Source organism: Panthera leo, chromosome D4 (assembly GCF_018350215.1).
Source record: "Panthera leo isolate Ple1 chromosome D4, P.leo_Ple1_pat1.1, whole genome shotgun sequence".
Lineage (NCBI taxonomy): Eukaryota > Metazoa > Chordata > Mammalia > Carnivora > Felidae > Panthera > Panthera leo.
Window position 1 is genome coordinate 39,765,479 of NC_056691.1, and position 12,620 is coordinate 39,778,098.

Here is a 12,620-nt window from a genome sequence, read left to right on the forward strand (position 1 = left end):
ATTTTCTTAGTGGTTATTCCAGTGATTAGAATCTCCATTGTAACTCACTACAATCTACTGTGAATTAACACTAACTTAATTCCAGCAAAATACAGAAACTTTATCCCAATATAGGTTCATTTCCTCTCTTCCTTTGTGCTATTGTGTGTGCATGTATATATACATGTACATATATATATTCTATATATTTTGTACATATAAAATCTTTGCAATAAACCAGACAGTATGGTATACAACCAGAAAGCTCTAGCAATTATAAATCTACATTCATCCAACAGAGCCCTAAATACATGAAGCAAAAACTTAAAGAATTAAAAGAATACACAATTCAACAATATCTAGAGATTTCAATACCCTAATTTCAATAACTAAGAGAACTAGACAGAAAACCACTATAGATATAGAAGATTTGAGAAAACATATTAACCAACTTGCCATAACTGATAAAGAACACTGTACCCCAAACCAGCAGGATACACATTCTCTTCACATACACTTGTAAGATTCTTTAAGAGACATCATATGCTAGGACATAAAATAAATCTCAGTAAATTAAAATAATCGAGAAACTGTATTTTCTAACAATAATGGAATTAAATTAGAAATCAAAAGTAGAAATAAGTTTGAGAAATTTCTAAATTCTTGCAAATTAAGCAACATGCTTGTAAGTAATCCATGGTCAAAAATCTTAAGAGAAATGAAACTATAGCAAAACCTTGGATTGTGAGTAACTTGTTGTGTGTTCCACAAGACAAGCAAACATTTCTAATAAATTTTAACTTGATAAACAAGCAATGTCTTCCAATACAAGTAGTACGTGATGCCGAACATCACATGATCACAACTGAGCCAATGGTTCTTGAAATTCATTTTCATATACAAGCATTTTGAATTACGAGCATATTTCTGGAATGAATTATGCTTGCAAACTAAGGTTTCACTGGTATTTTGAGTTGAATGAAAGCAAAAACACAACAGGTCAAACTTATGGGATTCAGCTAAGGCAGTAGTAAGAAGGCAATTTATACCTTTGAAAAATCAGTAGAAGTTAGAAAACAATAAAAGTTTAAAGTCAATAATTTAAGTTTTCTTTCACCTTAAGAAACTACAAAAAGAGGGGCGCTTGGGTGGCTCAGTCGGTTGAGCAGCCGAATTCGGCTCAGGTCATGATCTCGCAGTCCATGAGTTCAGGCCCCACGTCGGGCTCTGTGCTGACAGCTCGGAGCCTGCAGCCTGCTTCAGATTCTGTGTCTCCCTCTCTCTAGCCCTCCCCCGTTCATGCTATGTCTCTCTGTGTCTCAAAAATAAATAAACATTAAAAAAAAAATTAAAAAAAAGAGAAACTACAAAAAGAAAAGCAACTAGAAAACTCAAAGTGGGCAGAAGAAATAAGGAGGAAATAAGAAATTTTAGTATAAATCAATAAAATAAAAAACAAAATTAGAGAAAATTGATGAAATCAAAAGTATGTCACTTAAAAAGATCACTGGCTCAGTTGGTTAAGCATCCTACTCTTGATTTCAGCTCTGGTCATGATCTCACAGTTCGTGAGATTGGGCTATGTGCTGACAGCATGGAGCCTGCTTGGGATTTTCTTCCTCCCTCTTTCTCTGCCCCTCTCTGGCTTGCATACACACACTCTCTCTCTTTCTCTCAAAAATAAATAATAAATTTTTTTAAAATAACTTTAAAAATGTTTAAAAAGATCACAATATTGCCAAACCTTTAAGTAGACTAACAAAAGAAGGAAGACGTATTAGCAGAATTAGGAATGAAAAAGGGGACATCACTACTGACACTACAGACATTAAAAGGTTTCTAAGGGAATACTATGAACAACCTTATGCCAACAAATTAGACAATCTGGATGAAACAAATTCCTAGAAAGACGTAAATTCCCCAGACTTAAGAAGAAATGGAAAAACCTGAATTAGACCTATAATAAGAAAAGAAAAACTCGGGTCCATTTATCTACACTGCTGAAATTTATCAAATATTTAAAGAAATAACACCAATCATTCATAACTGTTTCAGGAAGTAGAAAAGATAACAAATTAAGGAGTATTCATACAAAAGAATAATAACAACAACATTGATACAACATGAATGAATCTCAAAACATGCTGAGCAGAAGTCTAACAAAAAAAAGAAGACACACTGTAAATGTATAATTCTATTTATGTGAAATTTTGGAAAACAAAAACATGAAAGGCTTCTGTTTCAAATGGGTGGGGGTATTTAAAAATACCATTTCTTACATGAAGTTAACAATTATAAAAACATAGGTGAATGCTTCTGAAATGTTTAGCAATAATAATTAGAAGACTTAAATGCATGCAACACACCTCCAAGAACACAAGTGATATGAAAAAATAAGCTATGTGAAACAAAATTGTGTTGGTGATACTTTGTACACCTAAAAAACTTAAACTTAGTCTCCCACTACACACTTATTACAAAAATAAAAGCTTATAGAAGTATACGAAAAACTTTGAAGTTTACAAAAATTAAAATTAATTGGAGTTTATGTTCATAAACTCTAAATGAACTTAGTAGCATAATACAAAGGAGCAACATAATCAAAATTTTTTTTTAAAAATATATAACCTTCATTTAGGAAAGACTTTTTAAAACACAAGATAAAATCCAGAAATCTTAAGGAATATGATTAAAGGTAATTTACTTCTTCCATAAGACAATGATTGTGGCAAATTTTGTTTTCCATAGATGTCCTCAAGAGGAGGACATCTCAGCTAACATACTTTTCCTGTGACATGTGACTTTGACACTCTGCCCAATAACTACGGTCTACATTCTCTTTCACTGAATCTCAGCAGGCTTTATCACTTTTGAGGTTAGGTCACAAAAAGTGATATAGCTTCTGTCTGATTCTGTTGGGCCACTCTCTTCTGGAACCTTGCCACCATGCTGTGAGGAAGCCCAAAGAAACATATAGAAAGAGGTGTTCTTTTTTTTTCTTTTTTTAATGTTTATTTACCTCTGAGAGAGACAGAGAGAGAGTGTGTGTGAGCGGGGTAGGGGCAGAGGTGGGTGGGTGGTGCGGGCAGAGGATCTGAGGCGGGCTCCACGCTGACAGCAGTGAGTGAGACACCAACGTGGGACTCGAACCCATGAACCGTGAGATCATGACTGGAGCTGAAGTCGGACACTCAACTGACTGAGCCACTCAGGGGTCCCTGGAAAGAGCTGTTCTTGATGACAGCCCAGCTAGGTCCCAGTTGACAGCCAGTATCAACCATCAGACATGGGAGTAAATGAAACGTTAGCTAATTGCAGTCTCCAGTGATGGACTCCTTCATAGTCTTCAAGTTTTTCTAGCTGAGGCCTCAGAGACTATAAAACAGAAAAAACTGCCGTGCCCTTTCTGAATTCTTGATACACATGGAAAATGGATGGCAAAAATTAGAGCACTTTGGATGGATTTATATTTTCCGTATTGTGGATACTTTTCCATATGAAGAATATTTGAAATGCTTTCGAACATTCAAGAACTCTCTACATCAAAAATCAAGTTATAAGAAGTATAGATCACCCAAAAAACTTTGCTATCAGTTACTTCTAGTTGCCATGAAAATATGAACCTGCTCAAGGGAATCAGGCTATATCTGGCTTACAGTTACATAGCTTATACAATTTATAGAACAAATTTCATTAGCTTGATGGTCATTATTCACTCATTATGGATTAGTCATCCATAGTGTCAGTGTGGAACTATAAAAGCTCCATATCATGTTAGATCCTTAATCAGTTTTTGCCAGGAATCATAAGTTAAGAAGTAGGGAACACTTTTAGTTATAAAAATAGGAAGTTTCAGTACTAAGAAGGATAAATACAATCCAGACCGTGCCACAATTAAACTACTAATGACACACTTCAGTGCATATGTATGGTAGCATCTGAATGTTTGGATTTGTAGATTTCAAGTTCTCTATTTCCTGAATTACTCTGGTATTTTTTACATGCAAAACACATTGCTATTGGGGCGTTTGACCTAAGCAGAGGCATTTTGTTTGTTTGTTTGGAGAAGAGGGCTAATTTGAAAAATACTAAGCAACCAGAGGACATTTAAAGAATATGCTGCAACTGATACACATATTTTAAGTCAGCTTAGATGTATTTTTTTCTTTCGAACTAACACACATCCTCTATCCTTCCCTCCTCAGTCCTGTTTGCTCAGCTGGATGTCCACAGGGTCCAATTTTCCCTCCAATTGCCCTTGCACGCTAATATAATTGCTGTTCATATGGGTAATTGGTCAGCCTAGAGCAGCATTTGTATGGATTTGTTCATCTACAGTATCTGGCAGCTTCTCAAATGGTTTTGCAGTATTATAATACTATCATGCATTTTTAGTTTTTGTCTCTTTGTAACAAGACTAAACAGATGTAAATCTTTAAGGATGCTATATTTTAAGTGCTTCAAAAGCAGGAATATACAAATGCAAACTGTTTAAGCAGCTAACATTCCTTTTCACTTATCAGATGCAGAATAAATGAACTTGAGTCTCAAACACATAATGATCTGCCCTATCTTCCTCCATTGCTTTTTTTCCCTAAAAAGAGCCAAATTGAGTAGATTCAAATAAACTTTAGCTCAAAAAAGAGAATAAGCCAGCTTCACCTAATAGTGCCCTTGATGTATCAGTAAAAATAATTAATTTTATTAAATCTTGATCTTGGAGTGCATTTCTAATGTTCTGCTTGACAATATGGGAAGTACACATAAAGGATTTCACCTGCAATCCCAAATATAATTATTCTTGAGGAAAAGCACAGGTTGCACCTGTTTGAGTTGCAAGCTGAACTAGCCATGTTTTTCATGAAACACTATTTTTTATTAAAAGAGTAACTGACCAACTATGGCTTTTCAGATGCAGGTATCTGACCATTTGTCTTTCAAAAGTAAGTGAAGTGTTCCTCTCACCTCAGGGAAAACTACTGACAGTATGTGGTTACCGATGATAAAATTCAAGTTTTCAAGTAAAAACCAGAATTTTGAAAAATGTAATGTATTATGAGTTTAACAGCTTTCTAGTACTGAACATTACTACTGACCTTGTCAGAGAAGTTAAGTTTTTAAATTATTTAAATTTAATTTTATAGAGTTAAATGTATCAACACTTAGAAGATCTGTGTTATTCCAATATTTTCCAAATGACCAATGGATGCTGTCACAAAATCATGTAGTAGTTAAGAGAACTTTCCAAAGGGAAAAAAGAGACCAGTGGATTTCAATGTAACAAAACATAAGAAGTTCTTTGGGGAGAGTCTGGAAGATCGAGGTGTAGTAGGAGGATGCTAGGCTTGCCTCCTCCAATGAATACAACTAGGTTAACTATCAAATCATCCAAAATACCCCAGATCATCAACCTGAAGACCGGCAGAACAAACTCCACAACTAAAGGTAAAGAACAGGCCACACTGAAGAAGGCAGAAAATGCAGAGACTCAGTTTGGGAGAGAAACAGACTGTGGCTGCTGTGGTAGGGAGGTAGCTGCGGTCATAGAGAAGGACAAGAGACAGACTGACACATGGGAGTGCACAGAGAAAACGAGTTCCCATAGAAATTGGCTTAGAAAACGAGAGAGGCTGAATTTTGTTGAGTTCTTATAACCAATGGGGCTTAAAGCCTGGAGTTTTAAAGTCAGTGGGCTTGGCTTGGGTAGAGCCCCAAGAGCATTGGGGCTGCTCTTGGACAGAAGGCAGGGCAACAGCCTGCAGACATCCAGCGTGGAAACAGCCATCTGAAAGTTCCTTGGGCACCCAATGGGGAGGTTATTTGTTCATCTCGGAGCCTGTCCCAGAGAGGCAGCATTCGCAGAGAACAAAGAAACTGGCAGGTGCTACTTCTCTGCCCTGCTCCTCAGCATAAGCTGAGAACCACTTCAGTAACCAGGGCAGTGTAGGCACTCACTACCTAACTGGCTTTACCAAGCCCCACTCCCTCCCGCCCCCCCCCCCACCCACAAACTCCCAAAGAACTTCCCTTCCCAGTTATGTTTGCCTCAGTCCCGATACGGCAGACCCCTCAGAAGACCAGCCCAAACCCCTGCCCACACCACATCCCCTGACCTGGAAGCTCTGCAGAGCTTTAGTTCCAGTGGCAGTTGCAACAGTTCCCATTTCATAAGCGGACCAGGGTACACCTAATTAAAACACACCACATTCAGGCCAGGAACCAAACACTGCTTGTAACAGGCAAAAAGAGCCCCTGCAGACAACTGGCCTGAAGGATAATGTGGCCAGGACACAACAGCAGAGCACATGCTGTGCACATTGGAGACACTCCCATAAGTGCCAGGTCCTGGGGAACAGGAGATACTACATTCAGGACACTTCAGGACACTTCATAAGGCCATTACCCTCAAGAATGAGAGATGCTGCTGACTTTCTTCACAAATGGAAACAGGCACAGAGACTAAGACAAAATGGAAAGACAGATGAATCTGTCCTAAATGAAAGAACAGGACAAGGGCATGGCCAGAGATCTAAGAGAAGCAGATGTAAATAACATGTCCGATAAAGAATTTAAAGTAATGATCATAAAGATACTCATTGGATTTGAGAAGAGCAGAAACATGAGTGAGACCCTTAAAAGAGAGATAAGGAATAACATAGCAGAAATAAAGGGCTCAATATACTAAGTGAAAAACATGCTTGATGCAATGAACAGCAGGCTGGAAGAGGCAAAGGAACATATTAATGACCCAGAAGACAGAGTAATAGAAAATAAGTTGAACAAATGAGAGAAAAAATAATTATGCAAAACAAGAATAGACTTAGGGAACAAATGACTCCATCAAATGTAGTAATATTTGCATTACAGGAGTACCAGAAGAAGAGGAAAGGAAAGGGGACAGAGAATTTATTTGAAGTGATAATAGCTGAAAACTTCCCTAATATGGGAAAAGAAACAGATATCCAGATCCAGGAGGCACAGAGAACCCCGAACAAAATCAACAAAAAACAGATCCAATTAAAATGGAAAATTAAAGACAAAATCTGAAAAGTAGTAAGACAAAAACAAAAAAAAAATACAGTTACAATAAAGGGAAACTCCATAAGGCTATCAGTGAATTTTTCAGCAGAAACTTACAAGCCAGAAGGAAGTGGCATGATATATTCAAAGTGCTAAATGGGGAAAATCTGCAGCCAAGAATACTCTATCCAGCAAGGCTGTCTACACAATAGAAGGAGAGATAAAGAGTTTCCCAGACAAACAAAAGCTAGAGGAGTTCAGGGCCACTAAATAAGCCCTGCAAGAAATACTAAAAAGGACTCTTTGAAAATATCAGTCAAAAACTCACAAAAGGATGTAAAATATGGCACCAAATACCTAAAACCAAAAACCTAAACCAAAAACCTAAAAGGAAAGAAGAATCAGTTCAAACTTAAATGACCATCAACTTAATATAGACTGCTATTTGCAGAAGAGGTTATATACAAACCTAGTGATAACCACAGAACAAAAACCACTAATAAATATACAAAGAATAAAGAGAAAGAAATCCAAATGTATCGCTAAAGCAAACCAGCAAAACGTGAAAGAGAGAAAGACAAAGGAATCAGAGAAAATCTTCAGGAACAACCACAATGTGTAACAGGTAATAAAATGGCAGTAAATACCTATCTATCAATAATTACCTTGAATTTAAATGGACTAAATGCTCCAGTCAAAAGATACAGGGCATCAGAATGGATTAAAAAAGCAAGAACCATCCATAGGCTACTTACAAGAGACTCATTTTAGATATGAAGACACCTGCACATTGAAAATGAAGGGTTGGAGAAACATTTTTATGTAAGTGGATGTCAAAAGAAAGCTGGATGGGCACCTGGGTGGCTCAGTTGGATAAGTGACTGACTCCTGATTTGGGCTCGGGTCATGATCTCACTGTTTGTGAGTTCAAGCCCCACATGGGGCTCTGTGCTGATGGTGCAGAGCCTGCTTGGGATTCTCTCTCTCTCTCTGCCTCCCCCCAACTCATGTTCACTCTTGCTTTCTCTCAAAACAAACAAACTTAAAAAAAAAAAAAAGAAAAAAGAAAAAAGCTGGAGTAGCAATACTTATATTGGACAAACTAGACTTCATTTTTTTAAAGTTTACTCATTTGAGAGAGAGAGAGAGCACGCACAAGTGAGGAAGGAACAAAGGAAAGACAGAGGGAGAGGGAGAGAATCCCAAACAGACTCCACACCACCAGTGCAGAACCTGGTGTGGGGCTTGAACTCATGAACCATGAGATCATGACCTGAGCTGAATGAAGTCGGACACTTAACTGACTGAGCACACAGTTAGTGTGCCCCAGACAAACTAGACTTGAAAACAAAAGCTGTAACAAGAGACAAGGAAGGACAATATATAATAACACAGGGAACAATCCAACAAGAGGATATAACAATTGTAAATATTTATGCACCCAACATGAAAACACCCAAATACATAAAACAGTTAATAATATTCATAAAGGAACTAGTCAATAATAATACAATAAGAGTAGGGGGCTTTAACACCCCACTTACATTAGTAGAGAGATCACACAAACAGAAAACCAACAAGGAAACAATGACTTTTAATGACATACTGGATCAGATGGACTTAACAGTTATAATCAGAACATTCCATCCTAAAGCAGAATACACATTCTTTTCAAGTACGTATGGAACATTCTCCAGAATAGACCACATATTAGCCCACAAAACAAGCCTCAACAAACTCAAAAAGATCAAAATCATAGCGTGCATCTCTTCTTACCATAACACTTTGAAACCAGAAGTCAACCACAAGAAAAAAACCTCAAAGACCACAAATACATGGAGGTTAAATAGCATGTTACTAAACAATCAATGGGTCAATCAGGAAATAAAAGAAATAAAAAATTACATGGAAACAAATGAAAATGAAAATACAATGGTTGAAAACCTTTGGGATGCAACAAAAATGGTTCTAAGAGGGAAATTTATAGCAATACAGGCTTACGTCAAGAATCAAGAAAAATCTCAGTAAACAACCTGACCTTACACATAAAGGAGCTAGAAAAAGAACAAACAAAACCTAAAAAGACAAAAAAGAAGAAGGAAGGAAATAAAAAGATTAGAGCAGAAATAAATGATATAGGAAGTTAAAAAAAAAAAATCAATGAAACCAGGGGCTAGTTCTTTGAAAAAAATCCATAAATTTGATAATCCTTTAGCCAGATTTATCAGGAAAAAAAAGAGAAAGGACTCAAATAAAATCACAAATGAGAGGAGGAAAAACAATCAACACCACAGAAATACGACAATTATAAGAGATTATGAAAAACTGTATACCAAAAATTAGACAACCTAGAATAAATGGATAAATTCCTAGCAACATATAAACTACCAAAATGGAAACAGGAAGAAAAAGAAAATTTGAACACACTGAGAACCAGCAAACAAATTGATTCAGTAATCAAAAAACTCCCAACAAACAAAAGCCCAGGATCAGATGGCTTCACAGGCAAGTTTTACCAAACATTTAAAGAAGAGTTAATACATATTCTTCTCAAACTATTCCAAAAAACAGAAGAGAAGGACAACTTCCAAGTTAATTCTATGAGGCCAGCATTACCCTGATACCAAAACCAGATAAAAAAAACACCACAAAAGCAAAAGAGAGAGAGAGAGAGAGAGAGAGAGAGAGAGAGAGAGAATGAGAGAGAGAGAACGAGAACTACAGGACAATATCTTTTATGAACATGGATGCAAAAATCCTCAACAAAATACTAGCAAACTGAATACAACAATACATTTTAAAAAACAATTCATCACAATCAAGTGGGATTTATTCCTGGGTTGCAAGGGTGGTTCAATATACAAAAATCAATCAATGTGATACCTCACATCAATAAGCAAAGGATAAGAACCATATGATTATTTCAATAGATGCCAAAAAAGCATTTGACAAAGTACAACATCCACTCTTGATAAAAACCCTCAACAAAGTAGGTTTAGAGGAAACATACCTCAACATAATAAAGGCCATATAGGAAAAATCTACAACTAATATCATCCTTAATGTGGAAAAACTGAGAGAGATTTTCACCTAAGGTCAGGAATAAGGTAAGAATGTCCACTCTCACTTTTATTCAACATAGTACTGGGAGTCCTAGCTACGGAAAGAAGACAACAAAAAGAAATAAAAGGCATCCAATCCAGTAAGGAAGAAGTAAAATATTCACTATTTGCAGATGACATGACACTCTGTAGAGAAAACCCAAAAGACTCCACCAAAAAACTGCTAGAATAAATTAATTCAGTAAAGTCGCAGGATACAAAATCAATGTCTCTTCCATTTGTATGCACCAATAATGAAGCATTAGAAAGAGAAATTAAAAAAAAAAAATCCCAATTACAGCTGCACCAAAAATAGTAAGATGCTGAGAACAAACCTAACCAAAGAGGTGAAAGACCTATACTCTGAAAATTATGAAACACTAATGAAAGAAACTAAAGATGAAACAAAGGAATGGAAAGACATTCCATGCTCACGGATTGGCAGAACAAATATTGTTGAATATCTATACTACTCAAAACAATCGGCACATTTAATGCAATCCCTATCAAATACCAACCGCATTTTTCACAGAACTAGAACAATTTGTACGAAACCACAGAAGACCCCTAATAGCCAAAGCAATCTTGAAAAAGAAAGGCAAAGCTGGAGGCATCACACACAATTCCAGACTTCATGTTATATTACCAAGCGGTAGTAATCAAAACAGTATAGGACTAGCACAGAAAAAGACACATAGATCAATAGAACAGAACAGAAAACTCAGAAATAAACCCACAATTATATGGTCAATTAACCTTCAACAAAGCAGGAAAGAATATCCTATGGGAAAAAGACTGTCTCTACAACAAATGGTGTCGGAAAAAGTAGAGACAACTTGCAAAAGAATGAAACTGGACCACTTTCTTACACCATACACAAAAATAAATTCAAAATGGATTAAAGACCTAAATGTGAGACCTGAAGCCATAAAAATCCTAGAAGAGAGTATAGGCAGTAACTTCTCTGACATCAGCCATAGCAACATTTTTCTAGTTATGTCTCCAGACCCTGGGAAACACAAACAAAAACGAACTATTAAATAAAAAGCTTCTGCACAGCAAAGAAAATAGTCAACAAAGCTAAAACGCAACCGACAGAATGGGAGAAAATATTTGCAAATGACATACCTGACAAAGGATTAGTATCCAAAGTACATAAAGGAGTTATAAAACACTCAAAAAATAATCCAGTTCAAAATGGACAGAAGACATGAACAGACATTTCTCCAAAGAAGACCGCGAATACACACATGAAAAGATGCTCAACATCACTTATCATCAGGGAAATGCAAATCAAAACTACAATGAGATATCACACCTGTCAGAATGGTGAAAATCAACAGTACAAAAAAACAATAGGTGTTGGCGAGGACATGGAGAAAAAGGAGCCTTCTTGCACTGTTGGTGGGAATGCAAACTGCCGCAGCCACTGTGGAAAAGCTATGGAAGGCCTCAAAGAGTTAAAAATAGAACTACCCTATGATCCAATAATCGCACTACTGGGTATTTACCCAAAAAATACAAGTACACTAATTCAAAGGGATCCATGCACCCCTATGTTTATAACAGCATTATTTACAATAGCTAAGCAGCTCAAGTGTCCACCAACTGGTGAATAGATAAAGATGTGGTATAGGGGCACCTAGATGGCTCAGTCAGGTAAGCGTCCAACTCTTGATCTCGGCTCAGATCATGATCTCGTGGTTTGTGAATTCAAGCCTCACTTTGGGCTCCTCGCTGACAGCACAGAGCCCGCTTGGGATTCTGTTTCTCCCTCTCTCTGCCCCTCCCCTGCTTGCTCTCAGAAAAACTTAAAAAAGAGGATGTGTGTGTGTGTGTGTGTGTGTGTGTGTGTGTGTGTGTGTGTACACATATACATACACACACACAGACCATGCAATATTATTCAGCTATAAAAAGAATGAAATCTTGCCATTTGTGACGACATGGATGGAGCTAGAGAGTACAATGCTAAGTGAAACAAGTCAGAGAAAGACAAATACCATATGATGTTAAGAAACAACTGAACAAAGGAAAAGAGAGAGGCAAATCAAGAAACAGACTCCTTTAACTATGGAGAACACACCGCTGGTTACCAGAGGGGAGGTAAGTGGGGGAATGGATTAAATAGGTGATGGGCATTAAGGAGTGCACTTGTGATGAACATGGCGTGTTGTATGGACGTGTTCAATCACCTTGCATCGTACACCTGCAAGTAATATTACACTGCGTGTTAACTAACTGGAATTAAAATTAAAAACTTTAAAAACGTTTCTTGGTATTGTTTCTGGTTCCACGTTGCAAGTTCAGGAAACCAATACTTGCTGAGTTTTTGTGTAGTATTAAAGATTATGAACAGCCACTTGAAAACATTATTCTTTTTCACAACTACACTATTTGCATAAGACCAGATTTCTCTAGATACTTCAACCAAAATAACAATGCAACAGATTAAATGCAGAAACAGTATGAGATTTCAAATTTCTTTTATGAAGGTAGATACTAGAACTTTGCAAAAAA